General features: G+C 47.8%; 1 non-coding gene across 1 annotated transcript; it reads right to left on the bottom strand.

The window, feature by feature from the left end:
- Positions 1–10,984: 10,984 nt before the first annotated feature.
- On the bottom strand, positions 10,985–11,113 carry LOC134385416 (small nucleolar RNA SNORA11). The gene has a single exon (XR_010024388.1). It is a non-coding gene; the product is annotated as a small nucleolar RNA SNORA11 (small nucleolar RNA).
- Positions 11,114–11,650: the final 537 nt, after the last annotated feature.

Genomic DNA, 11,650 nt, shown 5'->3' with positions numbered 1-11,650 from the left:
GAAGTAGTCTGTTACACCTTGAAAAATAAGGTAGGAATTTTCAATGTAAACAAAAGTTGAAAGGGCATTCCAGATAGAGGGAACAGCATGAGCAAAGCACTAGTGGGTGAGAATGCTCCATGGGCGGGACCAGGAGGCCCTGGGAAATGTGGATGTTCCAGCCACAGCTGAACCCCCAGGATCGAGGGGAAGTGGGGGAGGCAGGCAATGGCTGGTCTCTGGAAGGAGCTGTTTCCCTGACTGCAGACGAGGAGAAATCCCTGGAGTCCGGAAGAGGAGGCACTAATTAGTGCCCTCAGAGGAGCCTCTCCTGTCATTGGGGGTGGTGAGAGGTCAGGCCAGGAAGTCAAGGGGGGGGCCAATGGGACAGCTTGACTCGGGGTGAGTCCATCAAGGCTTGGTGATCTTAATGACCCTAATCAAAGTGCCTTTGCCACCACCAGGACTCTGACTCAGGGGTCAGCACTTCCTGTCCTGCCCTTTGCCTGCTCAAAGGCTTCTCTGGGCCCCAGGCCTTCCATCCCAGCCCACCCTGAGCCCCCTCCCCCCATCCCAGAACCCAGATAGTCATCAGGGTCCCAGAACCAGTGCAACCAGTGGGAGGTTGGAGGTGGCCCCTGAAGTGGGTGCCCTAGCATGGGGATAGAGAAATAATGACCTCTCATGGTTTATGGACATAGGGCTTGGCCCTGCCCTGCACAAGGGAAGAGAGCTGGATAGCTGCAAACCCCTTGAGGGGTTTTATATTGCCCATCTCGGTCTGTCTGCTCTTCCCCTCACCTCCTACCACTCTTTTCCCTTCATTCCTGCCCTCCTAACCACAGTGGTTTCCTTTCTAGCCCTTGACCGCAAGTTATGTGCTAGTTCATTTAATCCTCTCAACAACCCTGTGAGATAAGAGCTACTATTGTCTCTGCCTTACAGTTAAGGAAACTGAGGCACAAACCGATTGCATAATTTGGTTTGAGGTTGAGCAGCTGGTCTGAGACTGGAGCCCAGGTCTGTCTAATTCCAGGCCCGCACTCTTCATCTCCACGCAGACAAAGGAGGTAAGCAGAGAGTGTGGCACGTTCGGTAAATCGGAAAGATCTGCACTGAGATGGGGAGCAGGCAGGCAGGCAGGGGCGGTGGGGGTGGGAGCCTGGGCAGAGCGCGGATGAGGCGGTTGTGGCTCAGCACGGGGCAGTGTCGCGGTGGAGGTGCAATGCCACGCCAGCCGGGGCTTTGGCTCAGCACAGCCTGGCCCAGGAGGACCTTCGCGGACGGCTGTTGACCGGAAGGGCAGGAGAAGCCCCGCCCTCAGAGATGGTGGAGGAGCACGTCCAGCCGCGAGCTCTGTCTCTTGCTCTCAGCGTGATCCCCAGCAAGTTCCTCTCTTCCAGGGCCTCCGTTTTCCCGTCTGGCCCAGGTGCGGATTAATCAGGGTTCGGGGAGGCTCAAGGAGCCTGACCACTCTTCTCGCTGGGCTCCTTACTGCCCCCTGGTGGAAAAACTGGCGCGTGCCTCCATAGGCTCCGAGAAGAGGAGCCGCAGGATCGCCCCGTCTTGAGCCCTTGGCCCTGGGTGCCTGGAGGAGGCACCCACGAGCCTCATTTCCAGGGCCGGAGAGGAAGGGGAAGGATCCGAGGAGATTTGGGTGGGTCAGGAGAATTCCCAACTCTGGTTCTGCACCTTATTCGTTGTGTGAGTTTGTGTTCACTTTCTTCTCTCTAGGCCTCAGTTTCCCTATCTCTAAGAAGGGAGTTAATAGGATGAGTCCTAATCTGGGAGGCATGAGACTTGTTTTTATTGCATTAAAGAGCTGCCTGAGCTTAAGCAAGTCCCTGCCCTTCCCTGGGTCTCAGTTTCCCCATCTGCACAATGAGTTGATGAGACCAAATGGCCTCAGGACCCCTCTGGCTCTGAGATTCAGGAGTCCAAGTGGCAACTATGTGTTAACTATTAAAAGGAGGTGCAAGGGACCCCAAGAAGAGTTTCTTGAGAGAAGGACTGGGTCAAAATCATCCCCCACGGATAACAGGAGGCCACATGGCATTGAATACACATTCAGATTTTTAAATTTGATATATTTATTTAGAAAACACTCAGTGCTAGGGGCCAGCCCATGGCTCACTTGGGAGAGTGTGGTGCTGATAACACCAAGGCCACGGGTTCGGATCCCTGTATAGGGATGGCCGGTTAGCTCACTTGGGAGAGCGTGGTGCTGACAACACCAAGTCAAGGGTTATAAGATCCCTTTACCAGTCATCTTTAAAAAAAAAAAAAAAAGCAGAAGGGAGGTTACATGTGAGTAGAATTTTGAAGGGTGAACAGACACTACATTCTTTTAAAATTAAAGTTTTTCCGGTCTGTCAATCTTAGTGAAAGTCCTTTCCATGGGAAAGTGGACAAGCAAGTTGTGATGGGGCTAGAAAAATCTGACAAACAATAGGGGCTGCTCCTCTGGACGCCTGGGGTAAAAACAGGCAACTAATGACCGTGGTGAGTGGGGCAAGTCTCAGATACAGAGTGGGGTGCAGAGAGGAGCTGAGGCCAAGGGCCAGGGATGTCTGTTGAGCACTTAATAATAAAAAACAACCTCACATTTTGATGTGGAGGAATCAAAATAGCCATGCCAAACTGGCTGTGTTAATGTGTCATGCCTTGAAATTTGAGGAAGTTCTTGCTTCAAGGTTCTTCCTCTGCTCCAAGGCATGAACTTACCCAGGACAAATGGCTCCACCAACACTCTCTGCAGTCATGGGGCCTCTTTTGTTGACAACGCCCCATGGGATGCTTTTGGTTGGGGACAAGTCCAGCAGTGCACTAGAGCTGGCTGACACCAGATTGCAAGAGCCAACTGCTAAAGTTTCAGTCATTTTGCAAGCTGGTTTTTGAACAGTCGTGATTAAATATTAAATTGTATACATTTACAATTAAGTAAATTACATTAAAACAAACATAATATTAAAAATTCCTCAGTTCCTAACTATTTTACTACATTTTACTATTATCAATTCTCTTACCTACATCTGTTGTATCAGTATAGTGGGGCTGTGACACAACAATGTGCTTTTTGCACACCTCTTCCCAACTCTGTGTTCGGTGACATCATATTGGTAGCTTAAAATCAGTCACAGTGAGAGTATTTACACCACAGAAATTGGTAAATGGTAGAAACCAGGAATTGATTTGTTGATTTGTTGACTTTCTAGTGTCAAAAATACGAAATTATAGCAAATGTAGATAAAGATCTCAATTGGCTGTATTGCAATTCTAGAATCGGACAACATGCCATTCCATAAAATAAATGGTTCCAGTGAGCCCAGCAGAGGAAGTTGATTTTATTTTTTAAAATTTTTTAATTAAAAAAAATTTTTTGAACCATACTTGATTATACATATTATTGGGATTCAACATTGACTTACGCTGATCAAATCAATATCACTAGCATATATATTGTTGCAAATTGTACTTATTCTTTATGCCCCCTGTCCAATCTTTCCCTATTGCCCTCTCCCCCCCCACCTCAAATTACCCTAATTTTCTTCTCCTCTTCTGAAAGAGTAATGGTTACTCTGTTGATTTGTTGCCTAGAGGATCTGTCCAATGCTGGGAGGTGTGTTCAGGTCCCCCAATATTAGTGTAGAGCAGATGCTTCTTCTGTCATTCTGAATGAGCTTTGGGGAGAGAGACATCCTCTTCTTTGGTCTCTGCTGGTGACTCTCTTTGTGTCAATGCACTCCAGTGGCTGACAGACCATCTGCATGGTGGTTGTGGTGTCTAGCCACTTTCACGGCAGCTGTGGTTATTGTGGTGGCTGTGGTGGGCCACCCACATGGAGATGATGTTTTTGGTATGCTCCTTACCTAGTTGGTGGTGGCACTGGTAGTGTGCCTGGTTGTGGGTAGAGGGTCTGGTCTGCAGCCCAATGCCTCAGGATCCCAGGCAGGCCCCATGGTGCTGGCAGTGTGCCTGGTTGTTCCCCCTTTCTGGCTTGGTAGCCCAGGGGACTTCCGGTCCTTCCAGGTGTTATAGGTGTTTTTTGGTGAAATGAGACTTTTACTAGTCAATATCAAACTTTGTCTCCGGTTGTGGTTACTCTGTTTTTTCTTTCAGTTCTGTGTTGGATTATTTGCTGTTCCCACCACTTAAACTCTGCGCTGGAACTAATTTGTTGTCCTTAGCTTACTTCTAAAGTAGGGGAACTTCCTGTGGGGACCATTACTTGAGCCCTGTAGTTGAGCTAAATTGCTGCTTTGCTTTGTTGATTCCCTGGGGAAGGCTTTTTGTGCAGCTCAGGTTTTAATGGTTGACTTTATAGGACTTCCGGATTTAGTGAAATCCAATGCACCTGGGTTGTGTAGAAACACTGGTGCACCCCATGCAATTCTATGTTCCTGACCAGTCTCCTCTGAGTGGTCCTACGCTGACTGGGGGGCAGATCAACTGTCCTTGCTGTGTCCCAGTGTTCTCCCAATGGGCCTGTCTCTCCAACTGTGCATGCTGCAAACACTTCCCATATGATGGGCTGTAAGCCAGTCCCTTGTGTTGACTCACTGGCCTCTGAGTGGCTCCTTTTTTTCAGTTGTTGTGGCTCCTTGCTCCTATGTGGTCCACAGGAACCCTGTTAGTGGTCTTGCTGGCCTGGAGCCACCGAGGGGAGGTTGATTTTACAGACAAAAATAAGCTGAAGAAAGCAGAAACAAAGAACAAAAAGCGAATTGGTCATTTCAAAGTTACTTTCCCTGTAAAGTGGAGACAGGAAGAAAGAACAATAGAAAAATAGCAGACTTCAGGCCATCTCTTTTGTGTAAGAATTAAAGCAGAGGGAACTTCATTATCATTCCTATTGTAGATTAAAATGGAACTGTTTGGAAAATTGGCTGTTAACTCTTTCTCCTGACTTCTTAGGTCAGACCACAGCCTAAGTGACATGGAACTTTAGCAGGGTGACTCCACTTTGATTTTTACTCTGGTCTTTTTGGGGCCTAGTGCAGGAACTTAGCCCAAAATGATGACTTCTGATAATTTTTATTTAACAATTCATTCATTCCATTCATAGGTTAAGGTGTCCTAAAATTATCATGCATTTCTTTGAGTTTTGGTTGTTCTAGTCTGTTTGACCACTTGACATTCGATGGATAGCTATGCAAAACATTTAAAACTTTTGAGATAATACAGCACATGAAGGAAGTTGGTTTTATGACTATCTGGAAGATAATACTGAGTTTAGAGTAAGCTTCTTAGCCAGGGTCCCCATGAACCAAACCAACTTAAATTGAATAGGCAGATGAGAAGTCTATCCATTTAACCACATCGCCTGCTCATTACCAAGTAGCCTGTTCATTAATTTTTTTGTAACTGAGTCTCCGTAATACCCGATGTATTTATCCATGTGCAGCAAGAAGTAGTAGCAACTGCACAGACTCCTCCCTGTACAGTCAGTAAGTAATCTAGCCTCCCATGACTGGGTTGAAGCAGAGAGTGAGAATTTGCAAGTTACCCACAGAAGCTACTGATTTTGAAATTTTAACTACATCATCATCCTGCTAAGTGAAAGAGGAAAAATTAAGAGGGGTAAGAGTCTTATTACGATAGGAAGTCTTGTTCGGCGATCTTCGGGGGTGGAGGGGGACGGAGGGGGACGGAGGGAAGCTGTCCACAGCATGAAGTCAGCAACTTCTCATCCTGGTTTGCAGTTTGAATGTCTCTGGTTATGGCATCAGGCATTTTTGGTGAACCCTCGGTGTGGCCCACACACATCAGGCAAACTTGTCCCTTGAAATTTACATCAAGTTGTCTAGCTTCAGCTTATAGGTCTTCAGGAACAGAGCAGTTCTTGTTCTTAGAGAGTTATAGTCACATATTAGAGAATACGAGAAGAATTCAGAATCCAGTCCAGTCTACAGGTAGGTAATTGATGGATTTTGGATGTGACCAGTGCCATTTTGCTCACAATAAGCACAAAATAGCCGCCAGCCTTTCCCTTAGGAGAAGCCTTGTGGTTTCTGAGAAATAGAAACTCCTCTACTGGTTGGGAATGCAGAGTCGCATGGGGTGCAGTTTGATGAAAAGACTCAGACCCAGATCAGAGTTTCTACACAACCCAGATCCACCAGGTCTCTGGAGAGCCGGAAGTACCTATAAGGTCAACCATTAAACCCTGAGCTGAACAAAAAGCCTTCCCTAGGGAAACAGCAGCAAAGCATCAATTTAGCTCAACCACACAGCTCAAGTACTGATTCCCATAGGAAGTTTCCCCATTTTAGAAGTAAGCAGAGAACAACATATTAGCCAGCCCGTGGCTCACTTTGGAGAGTGTGGTGCTGACAACACCAAGTCAAGGGTTAATATCCCCTTACCGGTCATGTTTTTATAAAAAAAAAAAAAAGAGAGAGACAACAAATTAGGTCCGGCCCAGGCATACCACCAGCACCTTGGGGCCTGCCCAGGAACTGGAGGCTTAGAGCAGGGGACTAGACCCCCCTCCCACAACCAGGCACACTGCGCCAGCACCTTGGGGCCCACCTGGGGACCCATGGCATGGGGTCGGGGACCAGTCTCACCCCACAGCCAGGCACACCACCAGTGCCAAGGACCATGCCAAAAACATCACCTCCATGTGGGTGGCCCACCACAGCCACCACCATAACCATGTCTGCTGCGAAAGCGGCTAGACGCCACAACCACCATGCAGATGGTCCTCCAGCCACTGGAGTACATTGACACAAGGAGAGTCACCAGCAGAGATAAAGAAAAGAAGAGGATGTCTCTCTCTACAAAGCCCATTCCAGAGTGACAGAAGCAGCATCTGCTCTAGGATAATATTGGGGGACCTGATCACACCTCTCAGCATTGGACAGATCATCTAGGCAACAAATTAACAGAGTAACCATTATTCTTTCAGAAGGAGAGAAGAAACCTAGGCAATTAGAGGGGAGAGGAGGGAGGGAGAAGGGGATGGGGAGAGATTGGACAAGGGGCATAAAGAATAATTACAATTTGTAACAATATATATGCTACTAATATTGATTTGATCAACATATCTCAATGTTGAGCCCCAAAAATATGTATAATCAATTTTGATTCAATAAAAAATAAATTAAAACAAACAAACAAAAAAACCCAAAAAGAGATAGCCAGAAGTAACCTGATGTCAACTACTGTTTTCTTATTGTTCTGTATTCCAATCCCCACCTTACAAGGAAAGTAACTTTTTGTTTGTTTGTTTGTTTGTTTGTTTGTTTTGACCTTGGTGTTATAACACTGCTCTAACCAACTGAGCAAACCGGCCAGCCCCAGGAAAGTAACTTTGAAAGGACAAATTCATTTTTTGTCCTTCGTTTCTGCTTTCTTCAGTCTTTTCTGTCTATAAAACCAATGTCCTCTGCTCAGCTCATTGGAACACTTATTCTATTTTATGAAACGATGTGCTGCCCAATTCTAGAATCACAATAAAGCAAACTGAAATCTTTAATTAAACTTGTAATTCTGTCTTTAGCAGTGTCTTAAACAAGGCTATTTGACTGCAAGTAACAGAAACTTTCTCAGGCTAACTGAAACAAAAAGCAGGAGTTACAAGGCTGTAGGGAGAAAGAGCAATTGTGGCCATCGGCATCAGCTTCTCTTGTCCCCCCACATGTCCCCTCATTGCTACTTCATTCTTCTCGGTAATACCCCTGTAGATAGTTTTCTGTGTCTGTTCTTTTGTGCGAACAGCACTAGAGGAAAAGGAGCAGCTTTACACTTCCCAAGTTTATCTATTCTCAGTTCAGAGACTAGCCCCAGCCAGCTGACTTGCCGAACTACAATCCCCAGACAAGGGGATGGATGTACTTGGATCAGGTAGGCATTCCTGGACCAAAAGGTCATGGCCAGGACATTGGGGGTGGGGGGAGGTGTGTCACAGGATACAAACCTGGCCTCAGGGGCCACACCTAGTGGGGAGGAGCAACTCTCAGAGAAGAAGGGTGGGGCATGAACTGGGCAAGGATCCCAAAGGTTTATAACACTGTATTAAACTAGGTCATAAGTGGAGGCCTAGAGCACACTGACAGGATGGGTTGCCTTTCATTCCTGACAATGAGAATGTCCTCTAGACTGGGTAACCGGCCACCATGTGGATTGTTCTTTCATTATCTGACCTTATAACTGTTGTCAGTGAAGATACCTTCATTACATATTTGACAATTTTGTTTGTAAAAAGGTAAAAAGGAATATGTGTCTCGCACAGACATCTTCCAAATACTGAGACTGTACTAAAAGAAAATCATCTGTTTCTCCAGTCTAGTGACCATCTTGGAACCCCCCAGGGTTGCCCCAGTCAAGGTGATACAGCATCATTATTATCTTTTTTTCTTCATTTCAGAGGAGGCCCTGAGTTCCTCAGGGGCAGGCTCTGGAACCACTGGGTTCACAGTGCCTGACACCACCCCTGGTACAGTCACGTGTACTACTGCTGTGCCACAGAGTATGCTTTCTGAAGCAGAAAGCCTGAATTCAAATCCCATCTCCCTTTCTTTTTCTTTTTTTTTTTTTGTCTTTTTCGTGACCGGCACTCAGCCAGTGAGTGCACCGGCCATTCCTATATAGGATCCGAACCCGTGGCGGGAGCGTCGCTGCACTCCCAGCGCCGCACTCTCCCGAGTGCGCCACGGGCTTGGCCCCCATCTCCCTTTCTTACTAGTTATGTGATCTTGGGCAAGTGACTTAACTTTTCTGTGCCTCAGTTTCCTTATCTGTAAAATGGGAATAAAAAATAGGGCTGGCCAGTTAGCTCAGTTGGTTAGAGCATGGTGCTGATAACACCAAGGTCCAGGGTTTGATCCCTGCCCTGGCCAGCCTCCAAGAAAAAAAAACAGTACCTACCTCAGAGGGTTGTGAGGATTAAATGAGTTAGTATGTATATAGTGTTAGAAGAGTGCCTGGCACATGGTAAATGTTCAGTGAGTGTTAGGTATCATTGTTGTTACTGGCATCTCATTCTCAGCTGGAGGCAGACAGATCACCTGCAGACTGGCATGCAAAGTAGGTGGAAGGGCTGGCATTGCTGTCTCCTCTGTTATTCACCTCAACCCAGCAGGCAGGCTGGAGTCTCTGTGGGGGAAGGGTTTGTTGTGGGGCGAACACACAGAGGAATTCAAGACCGGCCGGCATCAGTGTTGTAGTTTTTTTTAGCTCTTTATTTAGTGTTGCAGCTCTTTTGTTCAGTGTTACAGCACTTTATTGCTTACAAGCAAGGAGAGCACTGGAGGGCAGAAAACTCCCAGCCACTGTCTCGCTGAACAAAGGAAACTTATATAGCGTAAATTCCCACCCTTCTCCCTCCTAGGTTCTCATTCAAGTCCTCTCATGTAAATGAGGGATGCTGTCCTGCTAATTTGGATTGGCTGATTGTGGGACACAGTCGTTGGTAACTTTAGTAGCCTAAATTGCCTCTGGCCCCTGGGGGAGGGGTGTGAGACTGCTGTTATCTCATGGGAGCGGGGCCCAAGCAGCAAGCAAGGTAAATAGCAGGAGCTCGAGTTTCCAGTGTAGCATAAAGTTTCTAAAACAGTTTCTCAAGTGGAAAAGGGAAAGGCTCAACAATTAAAAATGCTTAGGGGCCGGCCCGTGGCTCACTCGGTAGAGTGCGGTGCTGATAGCGCCAAGGCCCCGGGTTCGGATCCCATATACGGATGGCCGGTTCGCTCACTGGCTGAGCGTGGTGCTGACAACACCAAGTCGAGGGTTAAGATCCCCTTACCGGTCATCTTTTAAAAAAAAAAAAAAAAAAAATGCTTAGGGTTCCCTGCAACAGGTTGTGTGGAGCAAGAGGGTGGAAGAGAGCGTGGCAGCCCAGGTGAGGGGTGAGCCCAAGGGCCCTGTGACCACCCTGGTGGGAGTGGCTGGACTGGCCCAACTGGGAGGGGCTGTGGTGAGTGAGTCTGCAGGGGCACTGGGGCTGGTGTTGGTTGTGTGGGTCTGGGGAGGAGGGATTGGTGTGCCCTCAATGGTGGTAGGTCTAGGGGTGTGTGGATGTTTGTCTCTGGGTGAGTGAGTGTGTCTGGCAGGATGGTGTTGGCGGGACTGGGAGTCCCCAAGGGAATAGATGGTATGTGTTACAGGCAGGGCTAGCATCTGTGCCATGCACTCAGGAGGGTCACACTCTTGGTTTCATCCTCTGCTGTCATCATCTTGTAATTCTTCATAATTGTTGAACAAGGGGCTCACATTTTCACTTTAAACTGAGCCCTGCTAATTATGTGCCAGTGGATATGCATGTATGTGCCTGGATGTGTGTGAGGTCATGTGTAGTTGTATGTGTATGTGCATATGCATGCCTGGGATGTCTCTTCTTCTGGACTTGGGAACTAGAAAATGCTGGTCTCTGAAGGGGTTCCAGAAATTGAGGCAAACCTACCCCATTCCTACCCCGGACACAGGGAGAAGCCTCTGTTCTCCGTTCCTCCCTGTACCTCCCAGATGGATTTCATGCCCCACAGCCAGACCCCTTAGTCACTGCGAAATCCCAACCCCTTATGTGCTGTCCCTGTCTCCCTGGGGGTGGGGATAGGAAGGGCAACTGGGGACCCCTGAGATCACCAAGTCCTGGGGAAAGCGCAGACACACACATACAGAGGAAAGGAAGGGGGGAACCCATGCTGGCTGAGCTAGCACTGCATTATCTCTGTTTGCTCTCTGCCCCCTCAGGGATCAGGGAGGGGCCAGTCTCCCTATTTCCCAGAAAGGCTACTCCCTACTCCTTCCACCGTCCAACCCAGGCTTCCTGTGTGGAGAAGCCGAACTATATGGTCAGCAGTCCTGGTTTGAGTCCTAACTCTGGCCCTAACCCATTCTGGGACCCTGGACAACTGGTCCCCACCCCACTTCCCCTGGGCCTCACTTTACCCATCTGTAAAACAAAAAAGTTGGATGTTATAACCCCTAGTGTCCCTTCAGCACTTGTGTCCTACCTGATCTTGGTTTTCTGCCCTATCTTTTTTTTTTTTTTTTTCTTTTCATGTGTAGGGCATTTGTTGATAGGGAGGCCATAAATTTTGTTTTCCTCATCACTATGACTCCGGATTCCCACTGGGTGTATTGTAAACAGAGAAGCCATTCTTCAGGCCTTCTGCTCTGAGCACACCCCTCTGCCCTACATTTGGCAGCTATTGGCTCTGCACAGTGGGATCCTGGCCTTGACCCTGGACTAGCTGCAGGCCCTTGCCCCAGTCTCTGACTCCGGATGTAGTCACTGACTCCGGATGTAGTCACTGACTCATGGATCTGGGAGCATCTGGTCCCATTAGACAGATGGGAACAGAAGTGTAGCCCTGAGATGGGACAACACAAACCAACTTATTGGCAGAGCCCAGGCTCAACTAAGTCTTCCTGCCAACCCTCCCCACACCCCTGCCTCTGCTGCTCTGGTCACTATCACCAGCTCTGAACTATAAGCAAGATTCTGTCCCTCTCGGGAAACTTAGCACCCACAGCAAAATCTCTGCCTATCTCCCACACCCATGTTTCTGCCAGTCACAAATGAGAAAGGGTTTGAGGATATCATTGCATTCATTCCTGATTGCACAGATGGGGGAATTGAGTCCCAGAAAGGTGCAGCTGCTGTTCCAGATCACTTAGGTATCGGGAGCCTCCTGACTCCAAATCTCGTGGTCCCCCCACCCCA

Source organism: Cynocephalus volans, chromosome 8 (assembly GCF_027409185.1).
Source record: "Cynocephalus volans isolate mCynVol1 chromosome 8, mCynVol1.pri, whole genome shotgun sequence".
NCBI lineage: Eukaryota > Metazoa > Chordata > Mammalia > Dermoptera > Cynocephalidae > Cynocephalus > Cynocephalus volans.
This window is presented reverse-complemented; position numbering and strand designations above follow the sequence as displayed.